This window comes from Equus asinus, chromosome 26 (genome assembly GCF_041296235.1).
Source record: "Equus asinus isolate D_3611 breed Donkey chromosome 26, EquAss-T2T_v2, whole genome shotgun sequence".
NCBI lineage: Eukaryota > Metazoa > Chordata > Mammalia > Perissodactyla > Equidae > Equus > Equus asinus.
Genome location: NC_091815.1, coordinates 18,939,014 through 18,966,083, shown reverse-complemented (window position 1 = coordinate 18,966,083; position 27,070 = coordinate 18,939,014). Strand labels below are relative to the sequence as shown.

The following is a 27,070-nucleotide window of genomic DNA, read 5'->3' as shown; positions in this document are numbered from 1 at the left end:
AAACCTCAACAGAAATCATTAACTAAAGACAATGCAACAAAAATAGAATCTAACAAAAAAGAGAGAGATTAAAATGTTGGCTACAGCATTATTTTTTTTTTTAAATAGTTCTTGTTCTTTTTTTTTTTTTTTTTAAAGATTCTATTTTTTCCTTTTTCTCCCCAAAGCCCCCCGGTACATAGTTGTGTATTCTTCGTTGTGGGTTCTTCCAGTTGTGGCATGTGGGATGCTGCCTCAGCGTGGCCCGATGAGCAGTGCCATGTCTGCGCCCAGGATTCGAACCAATGAAACACTGGGCCACCTGCAGCGGAGCGCGCGAACTTAACCACTCGGCCACGGGGCCAGCCCCCAGCATTATTTTTAATAGGAAAAAAAAGTGGAAAAAATATAGGGGCTGGCCCTGTTGCTGAGTGGTTAAGCTCCGCTTTGGTGGCCCGGGCTTTCGCTTGTTCGGACCCTGGGCGTGGACATAGCACCACTCATTGGGCCATGCTGAGGTGGCATCCCACATGCCACAACTGGACGGACTCACAACTCGAATATACAACTACGTACTGGGGGGATTTGGGGAGAAAAAGCAGAAACAAAAAAAAAGAAGATTGGCAACAGTTGTTAGCTCAGGCCCAATCTTAAAAATAAATAAATAAAATTCCCATTAGTAGAAGACCGTTTAATTAAATTTTGGTCCATCCAAGCTCTGGAATCCTATGCACTTGTTGAAAAGAATCACCTCATTCATCGAATACAACGTTCTAGAAAAGGAGAATGGGCTTCTGGTAGAATAAGCCATAAATTGAGCGGTAATGGCTGAGAATGTTCCAAAATTGGAAAAACACATGATTTCTTATACTGAAAACGTACACACAGTGCTATGTAGGGTAAAAATAAAATAAATTCACCCATCTTAGTAAAACTTCACAATACCAAAAAAGGAAAAGAAAAATCTTAAAGTTTACCAGAAAGAAAGCCAGATAGCCTATCAATAGTTAGACCAACAGCAGACATCCTAGCATCGTAGCATCAAGAGATGCCCAGAGGGGCCAGCCCTGTGGCACAGTGATTAAGTTCGCACGTTCCACTCCTTGGCAGCCCAGGGTTCACCGGTTTGGATCTCAGGTGCAGACATGGCACCACTTGGCACGCCATGCTGTGGCAGGCGTCCTACATATAAAGTAGAGGAAGATGGGCATGGATGTTAACTCAGGGCCAGTCTTCCTCAGCAAAAAAGAGGAGGACTGGCAGTAGTTAGCTCAGGGCTAATCTTCCTCAAAAAAAAAAAAAAACAACAACAACAAAAAAGAGAGATGCCCAGAAGAGAGTGGAGGAATACCATTTTTTTGTGAGTGCTTTAGGAAAATAAAGGTCATTCTACTCAATTATTCAAGAATGAGGACAAAATAAAGACATTTGCAGACATCCAAAGCTGAGGGTTTGCCATCTAAAATGAAAGAATTATTAAAGGATACATTTCTGCAAGAAAAATGAACCTAGAGAGAATGAGCAGAATTTAAAAAACACGAACATTGGTAAAATTTGTTAGCAAATTTAATTAACTACCAACTCTAAACATTAATAATACTTTTTTTGTGCTAAGGTAGAAAAAAATTCTCAACTATAGCAAGAAGGAAGATGGAGGGAGAGTTTGGTGAGAGATTCCCTTATGTGAAGATCCTTGATCGTTCTGGAGGACGGCAGAGACAATAACTTGAGACTTGCTAAAAAATGTGTACTTAAATATGTAATTTAACATTTTAAGGGTACTCAATTAAGTGATAGAAAAAAATACACAGTTTTCAAATCAACAGAAGAAAAAGAAAGAAAGAAAATTGTATCGATTGGACTGAGAATAAGAAAGGAGAGTAAAGAAGCCACAAATAAAGCGATAGAAATAAATCCAAAATATTAATGATGACAACAAATATTAAGGTATTAAAGCCATCTAACATTTAGTGATGCTCACTATAGGTCAAGCCGTGGTCTAAGCATTTCACATGGATTTAATCCTCAAAGCAAGGCACAAGCTAGGTACTGTTATCACATTTTATAGATGGGGTAACGGAGGCCCCAGGAGGTTAAGAAATGTGTGCAAGTGCCCACAGCTGGTAGAGAGCAGAGCTGGGACACAGGCCCGAGCACCCGGGTTCCCAGCCCATGCCCTCCCTCATGTTCTCTGCGCCTTCAGAAACAGGTGCTGAGGCACACAGAAAGCCTACTGCTATGAAGACCATCCATCTCGGTGGAAAACTCTTCAAAAAGCAACACAGAAAGGCTGGAAATAAGTGGATGGAGAGTGGAATGCCAGGAAGGATTAACTGAGGAAAACTGACATTGTGATATTATTATCAGAGAAAGCTGAATTCAAGGCAGAAAAGGAATTAATGGAGGTAAAGAGTGGCACAACACAAGAAGAAAAATAATCTAAAAAAGAAGGTGAACAATTAGGAACTTGTAGGCATCTAACAACAAAACCTCAAAATATATAAAGCAAAAAATGGCAACCATGAAGAAAATTCCCAAATCAACCATTAGAGGGGAAGATTTTAACAAATCTCACTCAGGAATGGAAAGATCAAGCCAATAAAAAAAATTAGAAGGATATAGAAAATTTGAAAAGCACAGTTTCAAGATTGATTTTAAATATGCATGCGTGTGGGTGTGTGCATATATGGAATGTACAGAAATATATATGTGTGTGAATATATATATATTCCTATAGCCAGCAAATAGAGAAGACACATTATTTTCGAGTACACGTAAAACATTTATAAAAACTGACCACATACCAGGTTATAATGTATTGTGAGAAACTGATGTCATACAGGTCACATTCTCTGACCTCAACATACTTCAATTTAAAATGAATGATAAACTCTATATTTCCCCCATTCTAAGATGCACTTTTTTACACTATCTCTGAAACCGAGATACATCCTACAATTGGTGGAGGTTAGAGTTTAACAAGCGGTGGATTTTTTTTCTTTCTCAGGGGTACATAAAATAACGGCGTGCATTACAATCACCATCACTGTAGATTGCATGAAAATACGGTAGTTTTTAAAAAATGTACAGGATACAATACTATCTAACTAGAAATTAATAATGAAAGAAAAAATAAAAAGCTTTAAAATACGCTCCTGAACAGCTCTCTTGTATGAAAGAGGAAATAAAAATAGCAGTTTCAGACTATGAAAAATCATGCTGGCGACAACGTATGCACACCCAAATTTATGGAATGTGGCCAGAACTGTGCTTAGAGGAAATTTTACCACTTTAAGAGTTTTATTCTTAAAGAAAAAAGATAATAAATGACCTGGACATTCAACTTCAAAATTAGAAACAGAGCAAGATAATGAACCTTAAAAAGGGTTAAAGATGAAAGGAGGAAGAACTGATTTTTAAGAGTTCACTAGTAGGATGAGTAAATAAATTCAACAGCTGTTTCTTAGAAAAGGTCAATAAAATATACAAATCTCTGGTAAAGTCTGATCAAGAAAACAGAGAAAAACAACATTAATGAGAAAGAGATATAATAGGAAAGGCAAAAAATTATTAAAATTTAAGAATACCATGTGGAATTCTATGTTAATAAATTTTAAAATCTTGATTAAATGTATGATAGTCTAGGGAAGCCGAAGTTATACAAACTGATTCACGAAGCAGAAAAGCTGAGTGGAAAACGAGGGTGGAAAACAATTCCCCACCCCAGAGGCGTTGTCCTCAGACAGATTTCACTGGAAAATTTCAAACCTTCAAGGGACAGAAATTTTCTATGCTATTTAAAATGTTCCAGAGGATAAAGAAAGGAGGAAAACTTCCTAATTAATTTTATGAATAACACATAACCCTGGTACCAAAACCTGCCAAAGATGAAACAAAAATAAAATCACAGACTAATCTTGCTTGTCATTCTAGATGTAAAAATCCTAAATAAAAGATCAGAGCAGATACACACAGTCCCCGCCATCACCACCCCCAGCTCCAAATGCATGGAAATGCTGGGTAAAATATAGTATAAAATAATTAAATACATAATTGAGCCTAAAGGGAAGAAAAGGAAATCTTTAGGTGCAGAAAATGAAAAGATGTGAGAGCTGGAGCAATAAACTGTCAGCTGGTACCCCAGAGGCCCTGAATGACAGATGGCAGAGCCCAGAGGCCAGGGCCAGGGGCATCGTGCCCACAGGGGCCGGAGATACAGTCTGAGCTCTCCTCTCTCATAAGACAAGGAGCTGGAACTGAGCTGCTCACAAAGCTCAGGATCTAGAGGGGATCCCAGCCAAGCGAAATAGGGGCCGGAATGCTCAACCCTGTCTGGAGAAATACAAAACATCTCCGGGGGACTGGGCAGTTTCAGAAAGAAAGGAAATCCCAAGCCTGCACCATGGCCGCGGAGTCCAAATTTACACTCCCCATGTGGTGTTAGCATCTCCGTACATGGAAATAACGGGGAAGATGCATCCCAAATGACGCATCTGTGGGAGCTCCCAGAAGAAACAATTTCTGAAATGTTCTGAAGCAAGACGTTTACAACCCAGGAAGCACACGGCTACCATTCAAAAACTTTTTTAATACACCAATCTTAAATTAGTTTGGATAATTTTTGCTTCTCTAGAATATCATATAGAAATTATAATCCACTCAAGGAAATTATTCACCGAGAGGGAAAATCAGCTGATCAACAAACAGAAAGACTAGCACTCCATGAACGTGTGAGAAGGAGAAAGCCTGAAAAGATAAACATAATTACGTTTGAAATTATTAAGTGAGTAAAAGAAAGGCTAAAAATAATGAAAGAGCAGGAAACTACCCAAAAAAGCATGTAGATTTGAAAGATCTCCATGGAATTCCTAGAAATAGAAACATATAGTGATTGAAATTAAAAGCACAATACGAGAGTCTAACAACAGATTAATTAGGAAACCGGGAGATGTGGTGACCCAGAAGATAAATCTGACATAATCACCCGGAAGCATACATGGGAAATATGAGACTGAGGTTACAAGGAAGAGAACAGAATGAGAAGGTCCGAAATAATACTAATAATCATGGAGGCTGACAGAAACGCACCCCCAGGGACTGAAACAGAATCAGATCCTTCCTGAAGAGTTGCCGTAACGATCGGGAGGCAAACACGTTAGTGTCAGGGTTAGGTCTCCGGAACATTCCAGGGAACATGAATAACCAAGACCTAACTAGAGCTGACCATGTGTCAGGAGCTATTTTAAGCACTTTATATATATTAACTTATTTAATTATCACAACAACCTAAGAGTTTGGTAATACTACTATGCCCAATTAATAGATGAGAAAACTGAGAAAGAGAGAGTTTAAGTAATTTTCTTCAGCTATTAAGCACTGAAATAGAATCCATCTACAAAGTCCTTGTTCTTGACCTCTAGGCTATACGGTCCCCCATAGTGTAGCTGGCACTTCAAAGGCTAATACTGAGAATAAAGGAAAGGAACTATTTGAAGAGATGATGACTGAAAGTTTTTCAGAACCTAAGAAAGCCGTACCTGAGATTGAACAAATAAGTGCTTCAAATTCCAGGCAGGAGAAACCAAATTATATACCTAGATATATCTGAGTGAAGCTGAGGAATATGAAAACAAAGAGAAAATCACAAAAACAACTAGAGAGAAAGATACTATCCACAGAGGACTGACAGACTAACTCCAGCTTCTCTGAGGAATCCTGGGAACCAGAGAAGAATGGAATAGGTCTTCAAAGGGCTAGAGGAAAATAACTAACACCCCAGAATTCTATACTCAGCTCAACGATTCAGGGCAAAATCAAACTTCAGTGAACAAAGTCCAAGAGAGTTTGCACAGGTCTTCCCTGAAAGAGTTATGGGAGGCAGTGGAAACGGAACCCAGAGAGGAGAAGTAGGACTCAATGAGCCAGGGGGAGCCAAAGAGTTGGTAAACAGCTGTAAATCTAAATAATCATTAGTTGTAGGGGACAGCCCCGTGGCCGAGCGGTTAAGTTCGTGCGCTCTGCTTCAGCAGCCTGGGGTTTCACCAGTTTGGATCCTGGGTGTGGACCTAGCACCACTCATCAGGCCATGCTGAGGTGGCGTCCCACAGAGCACAACCAGAAGGACCTACAGCTAGAATATACAGCTATGCACTGGGGGGTTTGGGGATAAGAATTTAAAAAAGAGAAGATTCGCAATAGTTGTTAGCTCAGGTGCCAATCTTTAAAAAAAAAAGTTTAGCCTTTAAAAAATAATCATCATCATCATTAATTGTAAATAATAATAACCATGATAATGTTAAAAAAATTGGGGAGCTTATTAACAATATGGTGCTAAAATTCAACAAAAGATATGAGATGGAAATGTAATAAGAATTAAAGTGTTCTATGATTATTGTGTCGTTTTGGAGGAAGGTAGAAATTTTGATTTAATTCATATTGCGTTAAGCAAAGCATGTATATTAAAAATGTAAAGGTAATCACTGAAAAAATAAAAAACAGAATGTATAACTTCCCCATCAGTAGAGGGAGCAAAAAAGGAAACAAAAATACAATCAATCCTTTAGAAAGCAGGAAAGATTTTTTTTTAAAAAAAGAAAGAACCAATGAAAAAGCGAGGAAAGCAGAAAAAACAAAATAAAAGAGAAAGAATGCAAATACACCAGTAACCGTGAAAAAAAAAAGATTAAACTTGCTATGAGAGACACTTCCAAAACATGATACAGAAAAGTTTGAAAGTCAAGAGATACTAAAGAGATATATCACATAAATAACAAAGAAAAAGCTGTTTTCACAATAGTGACATCAGGCAAAATAGAATTTAAGGCAAGAAAGCATCAATGGGGATTAAAAGAGTTATTGCACAAAGGAAAAAGGAATAATTCACTAGGAAGATATAACAATCTTGAACTTGTATGCACCTAATAATATACTTTTTAAAAAATAGAGAGTAAAATTAATCAGATTACAAGGAAAAATCAACAAATTCATAACCATAAGGGGAGATTTTAACACTCTCACTCTGAAATTGATAAATTAAGCAGCCAAAAAAATTAAGGCTATAGAAGATACAAATGATACAATTAACAAGACTGAGCTAAAGAATGTCTGTAGATATGGATACAGGACTCTGCAGCCAACAATTAGAGGGTCTGTATTATTTCAAACATAATGGAACAGAAATGACCGTATACTAACTAGGATACAAAGCAATTCTCAATTAAAATTAAAGAATCAATGGCATGCAAACCACAATCTCTGACTTCAGTGCAATAAAATTGGAAAGCAGAGAAGAAAAATATGCCCTTGAAATGTTTGAGTCTAAATAATTCATGAGTCAAAGAAGCACAATGGAAATTATAAAACTTCTGGCTATTGAACAAGCAGTATGATAAAATAATTATGTACCCCAACAAATTAAGATTAATCCAGACGTGTATTACAGAATGGCTCCATATTAGAATATCTATTAATATAAGTTACTGCATCAATAGGTCAAAGGAGAAAAACCATGTTTATCTCCACAGACAGATTAAATACATTTGGGGGAGAGTGGAAAGTCCTTGATTATTTATAAACACTAGTAACATGGGATATTTGGGTTTTTTAAGATCTAAAAATCTTATCCCACAGACAGCCTCATGATTAATGGTGAAACATTAAAGTCAGGAATGGAACAAGGGAAGCCCACTACTATTTAATATTCTTCTGGGGACACTTGCCAATTTAGTTATAAAGGAAAACTAAATAAAAAATATAAATAGGGTCCAGCCCCCCTGGCAGCAGTTAAGTTCGCACATTCCGCTTAGGCAGCCCAGGGTTCGCCTGTTCAGATCCTGGGTGCAAACATACACATTGCTCACCAAGCCATGCTGTGGCAGGCATCCCACACACAAAGTAGAGGAAGACAGGCACGGATGTTAGCTCAGGGCCAACCCTCCTCAGCAAAAAAAAAAAGAGGAGGATTGGCAGCAGATGCTAGCTCAGGGCTAATCTTCCTTAAAACACACACACACACACACACACAAATAAATAAAAAGTAGAAAGGAGTAAATCTTTATGACCTTGGGCTAGGTAAGGTCTTTTTAGACACAATATCAAGGCACAAGCAACAAAAGAAAAAAACAGATAAATTCGACTTCATCAAAATTAAAAACTTTTGTGCTGCAAATGACACTATCAAGAAAGTGATGACAACTCACAGAATGGGATAAAATATTTGCAAATCATATAACTGATAAGGATCTTGTATCCAGAATACATATAAAGAACTCTTACAACTTCATAATAAAAAAATAATAATTTATGGGCATAGGATCTGAATAGACATTTTCCAAAGATGTACAAATGAACAATCAGCACATGAAAAGAGGCTCCACATCATCAACCATTAGAGAAATGCAAATCAAAACGACAACGAAATCAAATACCAAATGCAAATCTCATACAACTTCACACCCCCTAGGACAACTACAATCAAAAGAGCAGACCATCACAAGTATTAGCAAGGAGGGGGAGAAATGCAAACGCTCACACGTGGCTGGTGAGAGTGTCAAATGGTGCAGCCATTCGGGAAAACAGTCTGGCAGTTCCTCAAAAGGTTGAGCCTAGAGTTACCACATGACTCAGGCTTTCCACTCCTCTGTATATACCCAAAAGAAATGAAAACATACATTTACACAGAAACTTGTACGCCAATGTGTACACAGCAGCTTCATTAATAATATCGAAAGGGTGGGAACAACTCAAATGCCCATCATTTGATGAAAGGATAAATAATAAAAGTGGTATATATATTATGATGGAATATTATTCAGCTATAAACAGAAATGAAGTACCACAATATGCACGAAGCTTGAAACCATTATGCTAAGTGAAAAAAAGCCAAAAAAAAAAAAAGACCACACATTGTTTGATTCAGTTTATATGAAGTATCCAAAATAGGAAGATTTATAGAGACAGAAGGTAGATGAGCGGTTGCCTAGGACTAGGGAGATATAAATGGAGAGTGACTGCTAATACGGAAACGGTTTCTTTTAGGGGTGATGAAAATGTTCTGGAATTGACTGTGTTGATGGTCGCACAACTCTGTGAACATACTGAAAACCATTGAATTGTACACTTTAAATAGGTGAATGGTGTGGTATGTGATTCTATCTCAATAAAGCTGTGTGTGTGTGAGAAAGTGGGAAAGAGGGAAACTTTCAGATTCCATATTCGCACCCACTCTTCTGCCTTCTCAGCTCTTACCCGAGGTTAAGTGTCTGTGCCCCTAGAGCGAACCCCTCCACTTCAGCGCTCCAGTGCTCTCCTACCTTCTCAGGGTCTTGGCTCCAGCAGGTCTCTCCTCTCCTACCTATAGAATTTTCCACATTCTACGGGATCATTCCCATCATCATAAAAATATGCTATTCTTTCTCCCATCCTAAAACTAAAAACCTTCTTGACCCCTCTTCCCTCAGCAGATACCTTCCCACTTCTTTGCTTTCCTTTGCAGCGAAACACGAGTTACCCACATTCCCAATTTCATCCCTTCCCACTCTCTCACAGACTCACTTAAATCACAATGTCATCGCCCCCGCTCCACCAGAGCCGCTCTTGCGCGGGCGCATTGCTGAACCCATTGACCAACCCTTGGTCCTCGTCTTACCTGACCTGCCACCAGCATTTGACACAGGTGACCACACACTTGTCCATGAGGCACTTTCTTCACTGGGTTTCTACAATACGATACCCTCCTCCTTTCTTCCTAACACACTGCTCACTTCTTGGTCTCTTTCATTGGTCCCTTGTCATCTCCCTGACTTCTTCATGTTAGAACAATCTAGGCCTCAGTTACTGGTCCTCTTTTCTTCTCTATGTGTATTCACTCTTTTACTGACCTCAATCAGTCCTATGGCTTCAAAAACCATGTGTTGGTGACTCCCAAATTTAAATCTCCAGCTTTAACCTCTCTCCATAACTCCAGACTTGTGTATCCAACCAAACATCCAGCCTCTGCACTTGGATGTGTGTAGCACACCTCAAATACAGTACGTCCTTAACCGAGCCCCCTCCAACATCTGTTCTGCCCGCTGCCTTTCCCATCTCAATTGTGGGAACTCCATCCTTCTGGTTGCTCAAACCAACAACTTTCCTTTCCTCACGCCGCATCTAATCCATAAGGAAATCCTGTTGGTTCTGTCTTCAAAATCTGTCTGGGATCTGGCCCATTCTCTCCACATCACTGCCACCATCTTGGCGCAGACCATCATCTTGCAGTGCGGCAGCCTCCCAGATCTCTGCCCCTCATCGTGGCACCAAGAAAAGAGGGATCCTCTCAAAATACAATTCGGTCACGCGCTCCTCTGTCCAAACCCGGCAGTTGCTCCCCACCTCACTCAGAGTAAAGTCAAATTCTGTATCCTGCCCTGCACGGCCCAAATTGTCCGCCCTCTCCCCCTCCCACCACGCCCACCTCCGTGGCCTCGTTCACAGCTGCCCTCTCCTCCATCTCTCCACTTCTTTGCTGATCCTTACTCCTGCCTAAGACTTTTCACTAAGTGCCCCCTCTGCCTAGAAAATCTGTGCCTAGATCAGGATTTCTCAAGCTTGGCACCGTCAACATTTGGCGCCAGGCAGTTCTTCATTAGTGGGGCTGTCTCGTGGTTGGGGAATGTTTAGGAGCATCCCGGGCCTGTATCCACTAGATGCCAGTAGAACGAGCCTAGATGTTGCCAAATTCCCCTGGGGGACACACCTGCCCCAGATTGAGAACCGCCTGTATGGCCCATGTCCTCATTTCCCTCAAACCGCATCTTTGCTCAAGTCTCACTTTCTCAGTGAGGCCCACCCTGACACCCCACTTAGTTCTCTGACCCATCCCTCCTCCCACCCCACACTTCCATCCCCCTTACCCTGCTTGGCTTTCAAAGCAACTATCATGTTGACTGCCTGGGGGCTGGGATCCTCCTCTGCTTTGTTTCTGGATGCATCCCCAGTGCCTAGAACAGTGCCTGGCACACAGTTGCTTCTCAACACACATTTGTTGAATAAATGGATCAAAAGACTCAATATGGTAAAACATAACAAATATAGTAAAAGGTCAGTTTACCTGAAAATTTATCCTGAAGTTATCTATAAATGAAACACAATCCCAACACAAACCTCTATTCCATATTATTTGAAACTTGACCCAATATTCCTAAAGAAACAATAAAACAATAACAATAAAATGTAATGTCCTTGTTCACACAAGAACAATGAGAGGAAACTTGCCTTCTAAGATATTAAAAATGTGTTCATAAGCTATGATCATTAAAACAGCAGGTTCTGGGACTAGATTAGACAGACTAAAACAGGAGAGTCCAAAAGTGGCCGCAGTAAATATAAGAATTAAGCAAATGATGATGCTGGCATTTTAAAAAAGTAAGCCAAGAGTGAGTGCTCAATAAATGAGGCGGAGACAATTGCTGGGCCATTTTACACCTGCAGCTTACGCATGTTATACAGAAATATAGAGGTACTAATACGTGCCGGGGAAGTAGCTGGAAGAGTCGTAGCTGGTTGCCCCTGGGAGCAGGACTGGGAGAGGTGGTGAGGCATGAGGCAGAGGCTTCTGGGTTTATTATAAGCCTTTTATTATCGATGCTTTTTACCTACACATATGTAGTACTTTCATGAAAATAAAAGTTATTTCAAAACAGCAATAAGCATGCCCCTCTTTAATCTATCAAATTGACAAGGATTTAAAAAACAAAGATTTTCTGGTGTGAGTATGAGAAAAAAGGCACACTCATGCACTGCTGGGTCTTTCTGGAAGGTGATTTGTCGGGAAGCATTAAGTCTTAAAACTATGCAGCCCCTTTTGAGCCAACAATTCCACTGCTGGGAAGTGATCCCGAAATGACACACAGGAACACAGCAAGAACGCTCAGTTCAACATTCTTTAAAATTGGAAAACAAAAAGGAAAACCCACAAAATGTCCAACAGGGAACTGTTTACATAAATTATGATAAATTCATACAAAGAAATGCCGTGCAGGTGCCAGAAGCCGGGATGGAAACAGATCCATTATCATGGACAGGCGCTCGTGATATATAAAATGATTAAACAGGCTATGTGCGGCAGGCATAAAAATTATTACATTTTTATAAAATGAATATGACTTACAAGTTTATGTATATAAAGTGATTTAAACGTAAGATACTCCCTCTCTGTGGCAATGTGTGGGAACTCCAGATCCAGAGGACGGGCTGGGTGGTGAGACTTTTATTTTCTCCTTTTTATTCCTGGTATGGCATTTCTGCAGGGAATTGCTGGGACTTGGGAAGGTGGAGGCAGGAATGCTGAGCTGAGGTCCCTCAGAAGTGGGGTGGGGGTCTGCACAGGGCCTCTCTGCAACCCACTCATACACCGAGCCCCAAGCTGAGTGGCCAGCTGACCAGGGCTGGGCTTGCCGTGATCCAACTGCACGCCGGGCTCAGCCAGCAGCCCGGACGCCCACAGCCCGAGTGGGAAGGACCCCCTGCCAGCAGAGGGGTTGGGGAGTTCCAGGAGGGCACCCAGGAGGGGTCTGCTGCGTGGCCTGCAGTCTTCACTGTTAGTGTCCCTCTGCAGGCTCTGGCCCTCACCCTCCGGGTAGGGAACTGTCCTCCTTGCCAGTGAAGCTCTGGGCTCCAAATTCCTCGAGCCGACAAGCTAAATGCAGTTCACAGGCATATTGCTTGGTCAGTATAGGACTCTGATTTTAAATTTTGAGTTAGTCTCCAGACTTTAGAAGGAAAGAGATTTCATACAAAAATCTACCCATTCTTGAATACTCAAATACTTGGCCACCCTGAAGGCCCGTGCCTTCCTGCAAGGACAGCGGGCACTGAGTCCCACTGCCCCCTTCCCAGGCATCCCGGACGCACCACTTCCCCACTGCGAGGCCTGGCTGCAGGGGGGCTGAATTCCCACCTGGGCAGCTCCCTGTCTAGGCTGCCTCATGCTCTCTCCCCAGTTTACAGGCCACCTTCCCCCACCCCCACTGTCAGCCATAGGAGCCAGTGCCCACTCCCAGGGCCCTCAGCCCCCGCTCTGCCTGCCCTTTGGGGATCTAGGGGTTTTCATCATACAAAATCCCCCCAAACATGTCTGCCCCGGTGGCGTGGCAGCTCAGATCCAGGGGAGCCCTTGGCCTTGCTGTTGCTCAGACCCTACCCAGGGGGACCTGGATTGGGGCCAAGACCCAGTCAGCACCTCACCCCAGGCCTGGGCTCAAGAAGGGGACACAGAGCAGAAAGAGCAATCCTGGTCCTCGGGGACTGTGATCCCAGCAGATGAGATTCACCTGGCAGACAGCTGGTTTGGGAAAACCGAAACCCCTAAATTCAGGTGTCGCGGGCTGAGTCCCCTGGAAACTCTTGGGTCTACTGGGGACCGCTCGAGAGAGAGCCCCCTCAGTGGAAGTAAGGAAGGCAGGGATGGGCAGACGGAAAACTCACAAGCCGCACAACTGAGGCCTGAGCTGGCCCCACAGAGCGCTCAGGGGCTGGGAGGCACATGTCAGCCAGCCAGTGATTCCGATGGGATGTGACCTTGGGCAAGAAGCCCCCTGAGGCTGAGGGCAAGTCTGCTTGGGGGGCACCACGGGTAGCATCAGCAGCCCCCATGGGAGGGTGCGGGCAGAGCACCCCCTGGGAGCATCAGGGGTGTCCTAGAGACCGGTGCCAGGCCTGAGGGCAAGAGGGCTGCCCCACAGAATGGGGAAAGAGCCCCCTCTCTCAGGAGAGGCTTTATAGGAAGGGCTACAGACTCAAGAGGAGAGTGCACTGAAAATTCAGTCACATCCCCGGCATTTATTTGAAACAGAACATTAATTCTGACTGTCATTAGAGTCCATTTCAATTTTGTAATAACATAAAAAGTTAAGAGTCTAATTTATTCATACAAATCTTGTTAGCATCCAATTTCCACATAATGTAACATATTCCTTAAAAAGCTGACAAAGCAGGAGAAATTAAAAACATAAAAAAAAGACATCCATGGGCGCTCATTGCCACAGAGCCAAAGGTGAGGGGGGGGAGCAGGGCGCTCCTCAAAGAGCTGGAAGCCACAAGGAGAACCTGCAGCCGCTGCCGAGGCAGCTGCGCCACCCCATGGGGCTGTGGCTCCCCTCATGTCCCAGACGGCCCCCCAGATGCTGTGGGGGCTCCCCCTCACCACCTCCGCCGCCCCCACACTGTCCCAGCCCTGTCCCTGCCCTTCCCGCTCCCCTGGCAGCTCCCAGCCCTTTCCTTGGCAAATTCATCGTCGAGAACCCGTAACTCCTCTTAATTACACGTCTGCAGTGTTTGCATTAGATAGCTGTCACCCTGTAATTTACCCATACCGGGTTTTAATTGTACGTTAATCTCTCCTACACGCCACTCCTCTGCTGGAATCTGTAAGAGCAGCAGTTTGGGCCATTTTGTTTATCCCTCAACCAAAAAGAGCTGATGAACGTAATTGCAGACTGTCCCTCCCCGTCTCTTCCAGGATCACCTGCTGTGGGCTGGGGCGGCACAGAGGCTCCCATCACCTGCAGGCTGCCTTTAAACGCAATATCGGACCGTTTCGTGGCTGACAAATTTCAGAGGGAAGGTCAGCAGCAACCAGCAATCTTCCAGTCACCTGCCACGTGCTGCCCAGGCGCCCTGCTCACATCCTTTCTCTCAAGCTCCAGCCTGATGGGTGCTGGGGGCGCTCGTCTGGGGACCGTTCTCCCAAGAGGACGGAGGGCAATGTGTGAACCTAAGGAATTCACCAGCATGGAGGTTCCAAGGTCACTTGGAGAACCAACAAGGAGAGTTATAAATTACAGAGCCTGGATGGCTGCCAGGGCCCCAGGAAGCTACATTTAGCATATCATTCTCCCAGCCGCAGCCGGAAGCCTTAACTCCCTTTCCAAAGAAATTTGAATGGAATTCTTTACGAGAACATCGTGATTGAAATATCATCAATTGGCTTTTCCTGACAACTCTGCACTAGATTGCAATTGTGATAGGGTGTGTGTATGCGTGTTGGGGGGTGGCTGTCATGATCTCCAGCAGGCCGAGGTGGCTGTAAGAGAGCCCCATACAATATTTATGAAATCCAGATGAAGCTCTACGCTGGCAATGAGCTGATATCATAACACAGATTTCAAAACCACCCTGACATTTGCCCAAGATCAAATTTCCCCTTGCGAAAACCCCCGGGGCTCGGCCCTGACAGCGGTCTGGCGCCTCCTCCCCTCCAGCGCCCTTCTTCACTTAAGCCGGGTAATTAACACTGGGGTGGGAGGGATGGAGGGACCAGGCGCTGCAGAGTACACTAAGCCCGTGAAAGTCCACTTTCTTTTGTGGAAAACACAAGCAGCGGTTCTCAGTGGTGAAAGACAGGAGTTTTGATAATTTTTATCGTTAAACACCTTCCAACAAAGTACAAATAAAGCTTGATGATCTCCTTACTCACGAGGAGGCTCTGACAGTGTCTTTGGACCAAGAGAGACGCGTAGGTATCCATCACACGTCAGCCAGGGAGCTAAAATGAAAGCAGGAAATGGATTTCCTTGGGGCCACAGATCTCATTTAGGTGCAATCTTTGATTCATTTTAGGGCACCCTTGGAGACGGAGACCCCGTTAGGAAATACCGCATGGGAAATATTGCATGAAATATTGCACGGGATCCAGGCCTGAAGTCCCCAGAGAATGCTTACGAGTAAAAGGCGAGGACGATTTAGTTGGTTTTGATAAACACCTCATACCGCACATCCTAAGAGAAGCAAAATACTTGTCAAGCATGCATCTTTATGAGCCGTCCGCCTATAAACCTTGCACGGAAGGTCCGTGCTTAATGTTGGTTTGGCAGTAAATTGGCGCGACGCATGGATCTGCTGCATCAAATTAGCATCGACCCATAAAACGTTACTGAATGATTCCTCAAATCTGCCAACTCTTCAAATCAATTTTGGAGAGAGCGTCAAAGTTTTTTTTTTTTAACTTTGATAAACCTTTCATATTAGTTGTCACAGAAGACCATAAACCTTTCTAATCTGTCTTTCCACGCACACACAAAAAAAAAGGTGTTGTTTTTCCCAGACTGCATTTAGCTCTTCCATCTTCGAACACCCGCCTCCACATCGCATAAACAATGTGTGTGTCATGGATTCTTTGTTGCCCTATTTTAAAGTGACTGGTATTTGGCTCACATTGTCCATGCCCCGTGATCCCGCAGTTTGGAGGGAATTTCTACGGGCATGAGGATAAAGTTCTCACCCTGGCCTTTGATATGTAGTCCCAAGCTCGCCTCCTCCATGAAGGCTTCCATAACTCACCAACGAACTCTGATCACTGCTCTATGCCCCCATGTGTTGGGTCAATCAGACCATGGTCTCCTGGGGGCTTAGCGCATGTCCTTCCCTGAGGACTTCACATTGCTGATGTTCAGGGGCAGGGCCCACAGTGAGTGGTCCATGAGGTGTCGTCTCCACCCTCCCCATCTTTGAAGACTAGCCCAGACCTCCCTCTTTCATGGAGGCCCCGGCAGATGCCTCAGCCAGAACCCCTCGGCCTCACTCCCCAACCTCAGAGATCCAGCCACTCCAGCCATCCCCCACTGGTTGCGTCAGAGTTGCGTGTACAGCTGGGTCACAGAACCTTGATTTGAACCCAAGCGGTCTGACCCAGAGCGCTTGTCCCCCAGGTCATGCTGCTTTCCAAATGACGATGCCAGACTTGAGGAGAAAGGGAACAAGCCACATCTGAAGAAAGGAGGCTTCACCATGGTCCCCATCAAAATGTGATGGGGCAGCAGTGGACGAGGTGGGACGAGACTGGCCCTTTTGCCTTCACTCGACCAGGAGGCCTGTCATCTATGAAAAGGTGGTGGTGGAGAATTGAGGAGGCTGCATGAGCAGGGATGGAGTGCTGCTTTCAGGCTTCTCCAGAGGGACCCAATGACAGATTAGGGATGAGGTCACCTGGGGGATGCTAGTCAATGGCCAGTGCCTGGAGTGCTGGGGGTGAATGTGGCTCTGGGGGCACCAGCACAGAGCCTGGGGCCTGGAACCACAGGCTTGCCCAAAGCCGGCTTTAGAGAGGGAGCAGGTCATTTAGAGGAACAGAGCACCAGGACAGGACACCCTCCGGGGTCTGAAAGCCCAACTTCCAGAGCCCTCCCCACAGCAGCCCAGGTGACCAACAAAGCCCCATCAAGCAGCTGGGGCGGGAGAAGACAGAGGCTAATAGGCAGTGCTTTATCATCTGGTCCTTCATTCAGTGCGTATTTACGGGGCCCCACTCTGTGCCAAGACTGTTCCAGGCACTGGGACGCAGCAGTGAACATGAGAGACAAGGTGGTCTTAATGCTCCTGGAATTTGTGGAGGGAAAGAAAGATGAGCCCCAGAGAGACTGATGGATCATGGGGGTCCATCCGGTGACTGGGAGCTGGGGCCGGGCCCAGCGTCTGCATCTCTGACAAGCTCCCAGGTGATTCTGGGGGAGGTAGGCAGGTCCCCGGGCTCATCCAGAGACACACCTGTCCACTCCATCCCCTACCTTCCAACATGGCAGATTCAAACCCGCCCAGCAGAGTGACTCACGAGCACCCCCAGACAGTTAAGATATCTACAGTTTGGAGATGGAAGTGAATTTTCAAATTTGTTGAATAATGTTTTCAAGTTCAACATATCCTGGGCAAAAAATAGACTGCATTAGTCATCTGTGAAATAAAGTTAAAACCACAGTGTGATTCCTCTCCATACGCAAAGAATGGCTAAGGTGAAAAAGACTGACAACACAAAGTGCTGGAAGGGTTGTGGAGCAACTGGAACTCTCACATGTAACCGGTGGCAGCCACGGGGGGCAGGACTGATGCAACTACTTTAGAGAAAACTTAACAGCACCTACAAGAGATGAACATGTGCACGTCCTGAGCCCTGGCGATTCTCTTATCGGTACATATTTATTAAAATGTGCACACCTGCCCAAGAGACACATGTAATATCCACGGCAGCACTGTTCGCAATAGCTCCAAACTCTGAACAACCCAAATAGCAGTCAGCAGGAGAATGGGGAAATAAACTGGGGCTATTCACACGGAATCCTACACAGAAACAAGAATGTACAAACGGCAACCATGCCCAGCAACATGCGGCAATCTCACCAACACGATGGGAACGTGATTCCACGTTTATCAAGTTTAAAAACAAGGAAAATCAACCAACGTCATTACAAGTAAGGAGAGCAGCTACCTTGGCGGAGAGAAGTGCCTGGAGGGGCTGCTGGGGTGCTGGTCCCGTTCTGATTCCCGCCCCACAGCCGGCACCTAGGCCTGGCTGCGCAGAATCACTGCATCGTACACACGACCTATGCACTTTTCGGGATGCGCACTCTACTTGGAACAAAAAGTTTCAAAATGTACCAAATGCAGGACAGGGAAAAGGTATGGATAGGAAACTGCTTAGAATGGGTGGGACTTGAGGGGACACCAGCCAGTGGGGTCACAGCCCCCTTAGCTTTTGTCACATCACCAGGCAGGGCCCTGGATCAACATGCTTCTTTGCACCCAAGATGAAGAGGGACTGAGCCTCGGCTCAAAGACCAAACACGGAAGATGATAATAATAACAACGGCAGCTGTCACTTACTATGGGCTGGCTATCTGTTAGGCACAACAGCTCTATGAGGTGGGTCCTCTTGTCATCCCAACTTTACAGATGAGGAAACCAAGTCCCTAGACCACACAGTGCCCAAAGGGTGAAGCTGAGATTTGAACCCAGGCAGTCTGACTCCAGGTGCTGGCTTCTGTCACAGCCCAGCGGTGGCTGCGTGGGCTGGAGCGAGGGGTGGAGCTGGTTGCCATGGCCACCCATTGACACTTCAATTCATGGCAGAGGGAATCGAGAAGAGTTAAATAATAGGCATAGATGTACCTTCACAGGGATGAATGGTCATGAAATTAAATTTGCAGATGAGGCCGACCCTCACGAGGTAAAATGACGTCAATGGAGATGACAGCCCAAAATCAAAGCAGGACAGGGTAAGATGCAGCCACTCTGGAGAAATGCAGTTTACCATGCACACCAAGGCAGTAATCCACGCCCAAGTGTCTTTCAGGAGAAAACAGTGTGTGAATGGCTGCTGTGAGGGATGGCGAGGTGGCCACGACCACCGACAGCAGGCAGCCTCTGCACCCGGTGACCGCAGTAGGCTCAGCCCCCAAGCACGACGTGGGGGGGACATCCAGGTGAGATCACGATGTGTCACCCTGCTTTGTTTCCACACCACTCCCAGCCCCGAGGCAGCCTCCACCAAAGAGATTCGAGTAAGACATGGGGGGAAAGCTGAGGGAATCGTCAACGAAAGCTCCTTGGAAGTGGGACTCAAATAGAACCCAGATGTGTATGAGGGAGTATTCCTGGTGAAGGTGTCAGAAGGAGCCCAGAACACTGGCCTCAGCCAGCCACAGGCTGACTGTGTTACCCACTGGCTCAACCAGTGTAAACAGAGTGCCTGCTTTGAGCACTGGCTCAAACAGTTTATACAGATGGCTTGTGTAACACACTGATTTGACCAGTGTAGACAGATTGCCTGAATGGTGTGCTGAGCTCAATCGGTGTAAACAGACAGCTTACATCATGAACAGGGCTCAATCAGTGTAGACAGAGTGCCTGCTTTGTGCATTGGCTCAACCAGTGTAGACAGACTGCGTTGTACATGGGGCTCAACCACTTCAGCTCTGGGAGACAGAACCCCATCGGCAGGGCCGAGGTCTGATTGAAAGGCAGGGCCTGAGCTGAGCTCAGCCACCAGGAAAGTCACAGAGGCCAGAGTCCCAGAGCTCTGAACCTCATACAAAGACCGCAGCAAGGAGTGGGACAGGCACAGACTAGATGGAAGGTTCCAGCGCTCATACCCTAGACTTGACCAGTGTAGACAGACCATCTGCATCACACACTGGCTCCACAAGTGTAGACAGACTGCACAGTTTAGCTCACTCTGCCTGCCAGCAGTAACCACTGAGTATCTTCTCTGTGCGGAACTCATAACGGCCAAGACAGGCGGAGACAGCGGGGTTCGCACCAGCAGTGTGACCTCTTTGTGTTTGCTCGGCCTCTGCCCGCCTGGCAGGAGGCTCTGCATGTGGAAGGACTCCAGTCAGTCTTTGCTGGGTGCCTGGATGCTCCCCTCAGGAGCACAGGAAGCAAAGCCCTCATCTCCGGGCTGGAGGTGGGTCTCAGTGCTCACAGGCTTGGGCAGATGAGTCTTGTCCGGGGAGATGAGTCAGTCCCCAAGAAGAGGCAGCCTCGAAGCTGGGGAGGACTTGTCTGCCTAGCATGAGTCAACCCAGGCCTGGGCTAGGGCCTGCCGGCAGAGGGGCTCTCCTGTGTCACCTTCCCACTGACAAGCACGTGGGCATGTCCAGTGGTCCACGGCACCCAGGGCAGCAGCCAGGATAGAAAGGAAAACCAGTCTGACAAGGCCACTCTCCAGGCAAGGAGCCCAGGGGCTGGAGGAACCAGCCCCTGAGAGGCCCAGGGCCCGAGGAGTAGATCTCTACCTCCTAGCATCCTCCCCTTGGCTCTCGTCCCTCCCATTCCCATGTCTGGCCCAGCCCGGGAAGAGTGAGGACAAGGTGACAGCGACCTGGGCTGTTGCCTGCATCTCAGCAGCCACTCAGCTCAGGGCCTGCAGCAAGCAGTGTGGGCACAATGGGAAGCGGGGTAACTCACAGACCTGCTGCCCCCACCCCACCTCTGAAAGACAGAGCTGAGTGGACCCGGCCCAGGCCAGAGCCGAGCTACACACAGCCACAGGGAACTCAGCGACATCCGAGGGAGTCTGGAGTTCTGAGCCTTGGGCAGAGCCCCTCGCAGAGGGCAGGAGCAGATACCGACTGGCTCCCACAGGGAGGAGGGAAAGGAGAGAAAGCTGAGAACGAGGAAAGGGCACAGAAGAGGAGTTCTTTCTCAGTCTAGTGCCAGCCAGCAGCCAGGTCAGATACAAGTGGGTGGCAGGTAAAGGACCTACCAGGGGACCAGGAAGCTAAGTGGATGACAGGCAGGCCTGAGGGCTGTCAACTCCAGAGCAAGGTGGGCATCAGAGCAGCTTGTTCTCACCAGAGAGCACTGGGCCCAGGGCAATGAGCTGGCACTCACTGAGTGCTCACTATGAGATACGGCTAAATGGCGAACCCCTGGGGGAAGCTAGCAGAAGGCCAAGGGCTTAGAGCAAAGCTGCAAGGTGGGCCAGGTGGGCAGGGGAGCAGAGGCAGGGCCACACAAGCAGTGCCTGACCCCCAGCCCTGGGGGACACAACCCAATCAGCGTAGACAGGGGCTTGGGACTCCCTGGTCTGGAGGGCCCTGCCCCAGGGCACAAAGAGCTCCCAGTCATGATCCTAACCACCCTCGCCGTCTCTCTTCCCGCACCTAATCCAGCACCAAACCCTGGCGGATCCATGTCCATCCCTCCTCTAGGACCACGGCCGTCCTCCTCCAGGATTACTGCAGCTCCCTACTCTGCAGCAGCTGGTCGGCTCAAGTCCCAAGGCCCTGCCTGCCTCCAAGGCCCTAGATGGCTGGGACTCCACCTGTATCTCCAAGTACATCTCCCGCCTTCGCTCTGCTGGCCACAGGGCCTCCCCACAGCCCCTGGACGGCCCTCCGTGCTCCCTCTCACTTGTTCACATTCTGTGCCAGGCCAGCTCCCTCCCTCCCTCCCTCTCTCCCCTCCCTGCTTAGTTCCAGCTTTTCCTCCAGATCTCAACTGAAGTGTCACCTCTTCAGGGAGGTCCTCCTGACCCTTCAGTCTAGGTCAATTACACTGTTGTAGGTCTCATAACCTCCCGGGTGTTTCCTTTATCTGTTGATCATAGCCTACAATCACACCTGGTTTGGTTATTTGTTTAGTAATGGCGTTGTTTGGCAGAGCCCAAATCAGTGAGTGACGAATGAATGATGAGGACATTTCTGTCCCATCCGATTATAAACCCCACAAGGGCAGGGACCATTCTTAGTTGCGCTCACCTTGTGGCCCCAGAGCCTGGCACAATGACAGACGTCTAATACGTGGTCATTAAAATTCATTGATGGCAGAACGAAGAGCAACAACGGGTCTGGCACTGGGAGTGCAGGGTGGAGAGTCATCTGGCTTCAGGTTTTAATGTTGACAACTCTAATTTAGTTCAAATAAATGTCACTCACCGGGGCCAGCTCTGGCCATGGCTTGGCAGGGAGAGGGCACCTTGCCCTCAGTCAACAGTAGCAAGAAACACTGATTTCCCAGAAATGCATGGCCTGCAGGGTGGGGAGCGGGAATGGTGAGATCCAGGTCAATGCCTGGGAGAGCAGCTGTGTCTGCCACCCCCAGCCCCTGCCTGAATACAGACACTCTTTGACTTGCTGAAAGGCGGCTTTTGAGGTGGAATCAGGGTTGCTTCTTGGTGTGAATGCACCTGGACGCAGGCAGCCCCGTGGTGTCAGTGGCTGAGGCTGCATCTGTGGCCAGCAGGTACAGGCAAGAGCTCCAGATCACCAATGACAGGTAGTTTTGTACAGGGTAAAAGTCACAACTTTTTCCCACGGCCAATTTGTAAGTCTCATCTTCTGCCACGGTGATTTACCGACCGCAGGGTCACACATCCTCCAGCTGGGAGAAATGAGACGGCATCTCCAGCGTCCTCTGCCACCTGAGCTAATGTGGTTCTGTCCCCTGGTTGTCTGAGCCCAGGGCTTTCCTCTGCTTTGGGCAGCTTCTTCGTAGGAGGGAGGGAACACAGCTGCTCTGGAGTCAGACGAGTCCTGGCTATGACTCCAAGGACAGCCAGGGAACCGACTCTCACTGTGCCGTCACCACATAGGCTGCCTGCCCCTCAGCAAACTTCCCGAAGCTCCAGGACACCATTCTACATACACATCCAGACAACTATCCTCAATTTTTTTTTTTTAATTTCTCACTGACCCATGGCATGGCCACGTTGATCTCCATGGGTCAGCACCACAAGATCTCCTGTTTATAACTCATTATCGTCTCACTCACTGAAAGCTGGGCACTGATTTCACAGTGTTTACGGACTCTAATTGCCAAGTTGTTCACTAAGGAGCTGCCAGTATCCTTTGTCCACTTTCCTGCCCATAGGTTCCCACCCTGCTCCACACTCCTCCAATGTGGCTGCCACACACGGGAAAATCTGGGAGGTGCAGCAGGTCCAGCAAAGACAGGTGTCTCAGACTCCAGGCCAGGCAGCAGGCAAGGTGAGGCACATCTTCTCCCAGCAGCCCCACAAGACGCCAGGGCCCACCACAGGTACCTCGAACCAGACGCATCAGCAAACAACCACAAAAGCTCTAAGTGCCCATCTTTTCCATCAGCAAAACCACAAAAAGCCTATCAGGCTGCCGCTGGCATGAACTCAGAGTGAAAAGCAGAGAGGCAGCCTGCACAACGTTTCTAATCAGGAGAATCTGACTTTCCTCCTTTTAAGTGAACTGAAGGTAAATTCTGAGATGAGGCTAATAGGCACACATTGCCAACAACTGTACAGCAAAAAAAAAAAAAAAAAAAATACAGTGACCACACTTTCCCAGACTTATTAGCTTACATAAACAGAGATTTGAATAAATGTTTAAAAAATGAAATTCCCTTGATACTCTGTAATCAGTAAATGTTCATTACGGAAACACAGCAAATATGCATGAAATTTCCCAAGTGGTATTCTGGCTACAAGATTAAAAAGGCATCTCCAACAGCAGGCTGGGTTACAAAGCATCCTCCTCCGGTCACAGTCCAAGAAAGCCCTGCCAAGCCCAGGAGGTCAGACGAGCCTGCTCCTCTCCCAGCCGGAGCCAGGGAGACTCAGAGATGCTCCTCCTGCAGGCTCAGGCAATTTACAAATGAGCCCCCACACCGGTTGATTGATGTCTCTCTATAAATAATTAATCCTTGATCTTGCTTTAAGAAAGCCTTGACTTTTTTAATCTGAGGTCTTTTCAAAAATCAATACCTGGGGAACATAATTCACTCTCGTGGAGTCTGATTCCAGGTAAATAAATAAGTTGTGCCATCCGTGTGTCCCAGGGCGAATGGGTCAGGCGATGGGACGGGGTCAGACTTCGAGGTTTTCTGTGTTCCATGCTATTGCATTATTGATCATCCTATGAGGCTCGACCTTGTCTGAATTTTACCCCTCCTGTGGGTCACTTCACAGAGGCAAATCTGATGCAGGCTCTTGAACGTGCTTCCCCTGCCCCCAAGAGCTCCCCAGACCCTGTCCTGCCATATGTAGTGGGCTCACAGGCTTAAAAGAGGGTCATCTCCGGGGACCAGCGTGTCACCCCTCCCTGTGGCCTGTCTGCCTTGCCCTTGGGACAGGACAGAGCGTGGGCAGGACAGGCCATGACAGGTGGGAAATTTTAAAGAGGGCGCTGCCATTCCTGCTCCAGAGGCTGCGCTGTCCTAAGAGAGGACTCAGGAAAAGTTCTCCACCCCACCGGCAAGGGTCAAGGTGAACTTAGATGTGAGAGGTTACCCAAAGAAAGCCGGCTTGGTAGTGCACCTTGTGAGCATCCCAGGGATGGGGAAGGGGCTAGTCGGCCCGTACCCCTCTGCCACCGCTCCTCCCACCATCCACTCCAGAGGGGCTCCAGTCCCTTCACTCAACCCTCTGTCCCTCATGCTCCGCTGCGGGGGCCAAATGCCGGCCAAGCAGATATAGAGCCCCTGGACTCCCATTCCCTTGGCACAGCCAGTCACGGCTCAGGGTCCAGCTGGGAGGCCCCCAAGGACCCGGGATCCGCTGGAATAGCCGAGACGGCTGTGGGACCGGGCGCCCCAGGATCGGCCCCTACTTCCCGGTTAGGACAGACAGGCAGCGAGCGCCCAAGCCCACGGCGGTGCGCGGTTGCCGCGCCAGCTCCGGGTGGGGTCGCCGGGCCGGGAGACCAGACGTACTGAGAAAGTTAGGGCGGCGTGAGTCCCGCGCTGGGGAAGGGAGAGGGGTCACCTCCGACCCAAGCGCCCGCACTGGCACTGCCAAAACCCGCGACCGCGCCTTCGCCTGCGTGCAGAACTAGAAGCCAGCAGCTGGAGTTGCAGCCGCCGCCAGAGCTCCGCTGGGCCCCGCGGCAAATCGGGTCCTTTCACCGCCCACCGGAGCCGCCCGAGGCTCCGACTCCCGCACTCCTGGACACACGCATGCACACACCTTCACACGATCACGGATGCGCACACACTTGCCTCGAGTACAAAACAGGCCGGTGCCCCGGAGAGCTGCGGTGTGGGGATGCGCGCGATGGAGCGCGGAGGCACCTTCCGGCGCTCGGTAGTTAGCCAAGGCGGCCTCTAACTCCTCCCTCGCCCCTGCCGGCCACAACCCGCCCCCGAGTCCCAGTCTGGACCGCGCAGGAAAACCCTGGGCACCCCGGGCGCTCCAGCCTGGCGCCCAGCACCCGGGGCCGGGAAGAGGAGCAGAGGATCCGCAGGGACCGAGGAAGCCCGAGGGGCGGCAGTTGACAGACGCGCGGCGGCAAGTGAAATCCACGGAGCAAAAGTCTAATTAAAGTTCCTGCTACTGGAGCCAGTCCCCAAAGTGCGACCAGATCGGAACCCCACACGCTCTATCCCTGCCCGCGGCTTCGGACTCCCATCCGCGTGGGTTCGCGGGGCTGGGGCGCAGCGCAGACCCGGGCCCTCCCGGGACCCTTTGGGGCTCCTCTCCCTGCCGGGAGCCTGCACAGGGCGGGGACAGGGGTGGGGCGGGGGCGCAGCGCACTTACCTGACGCAGCCGGCGCTCCCGGGGCCGCCGGCGCGGTCCTCCACAGCGAATCCTCCGCTCCGGGGCTCCCGGGCGACAGGGAGGACCTCCGCCCCAGCTTGGGCCCGGCGCCTCCTCCCACTCCGAGAAGAACCCCGTGCGGTGGGTGAGGCGAGCGGCGTGGGGCCGGCGGCTAGAGCGCGCAGGAGACGGAGAGGGCGCGGTGGCGTGTTCCTCCTCGGCCCCCGGCCCCGGTTGGTCCCCCGCCTCCCGCCGCCGCCTTCTCCTCCCTACACCACAGGCGGATCCGGCCAGCGCGCCGAGAGGCTCCCAGCGAAGTGCGAGCGAAGCCTCCGGCAAGGCTGGAAATAGCGCCGCGCTCGCCCGGCGCCCCGCCCCCGGCCTGGGCCCCGCCCCGCGGTGGTGGCGGCGACGGCGGTGCGGGCCCGGGAGGGATCGCTCCTAGGATCTCTTGGTCCCTCCCGGGAGCTCCGGGCACCGCACCCACGCACGCTCTGCGGCTCCCGCGACCCCACGGGCCGCGCGCTCCGAAGGATCGGCCGCTGGGCGCGGTCCGGCGGCCGCGGGGGTGGGGGCAGTGGTGTCGGAGGCCGCGCCCGTCTCCCGGGTTCCCCGAGTGCCGGAATCCCGGCTGACACTTGGCTCCTGACTGCGGCCAGAGTGCTGCCCCTGCCTCGGTGGGTCGCACGCCGGCGCCGACCGGGGCAAAGGACAAGGCGTCACGGGAGCGGGCCGCGAGCAGAACTGGGCAGAAGCCCACGCCCAGGACCCAACGCTGCGGGGGCGCGGGGCGGGCGAAACGCAGAAGATTGGTCGCGAGGAAGATTCTGAGACCCCTGGGCTGCAGCCTCCTCGGTGGGATTCGGTCAAGGTCTTGGGCCAGCTCGGCCCCGGTGTCCGCACCGATCCCCAGATTCCTGGGGCTCTGGATTCAGCTGGAAGTGCCCTGCCGTGACCCAGGCTTTCCCTTGAGGGCTGCCTCTCTGAAGTCCCTGTTGGGTCAGGGGCCTGAGAACTGGGAGCAGTGGTAACGAGGTCAGCCTGGGTCAACCGATCCCTCCCCGTACACACCCCCAGCAACACAGTGGGCACGCGACAGATCCACAGCCAGAGGCACCAGGGCAGAGCAGCGACTTGAGGGGGTTGGGAGGCGGGGCTCTGAGTCCGGTCCTTGTTCCTCCTGAGAAGAGGCAGCCCCCACCTGCAGGGCCGGGCACTGCCAGGAAGGCAGGCAGGCCGGCTTCTCACAGGAGCCGCATGAAACTAAATCTGTCACCTCTTAGTCTTGAAGGGACACCCCGTATTTTCAAAATCCTGCAGAGGAAACTGTAGTA

At 48.8% G+C, this 27,070-nt stretch overlaps 1 protein-coding gene across 2 annotated transcripts in view; it reads right to left on the bottom strand.

Annotated features, from left to right (window-relative positions):
• Positions 1–26,114, bottom strand: part of CHST8 (carbohydrate sulfotransferase 8) — a 113,976-nt gene extending 87,862 nt beyond the window's left edge. Inside the window, exon 1 of one of the 2 annotated variants that reach the window (XM_014838166.3) lies at positions 25,737–26,114. The gene's annotated coding sequence lies outside the window, so the exon portion shown is untranslated. The remainder of the gene's footprint in view (positions 1–25,736) is intronic. The other variant, XM_070498754.1, reaches the window with a different exon arrangement.
• Positions 26,115–27,070: the final 956 nt, after the last annotated feature.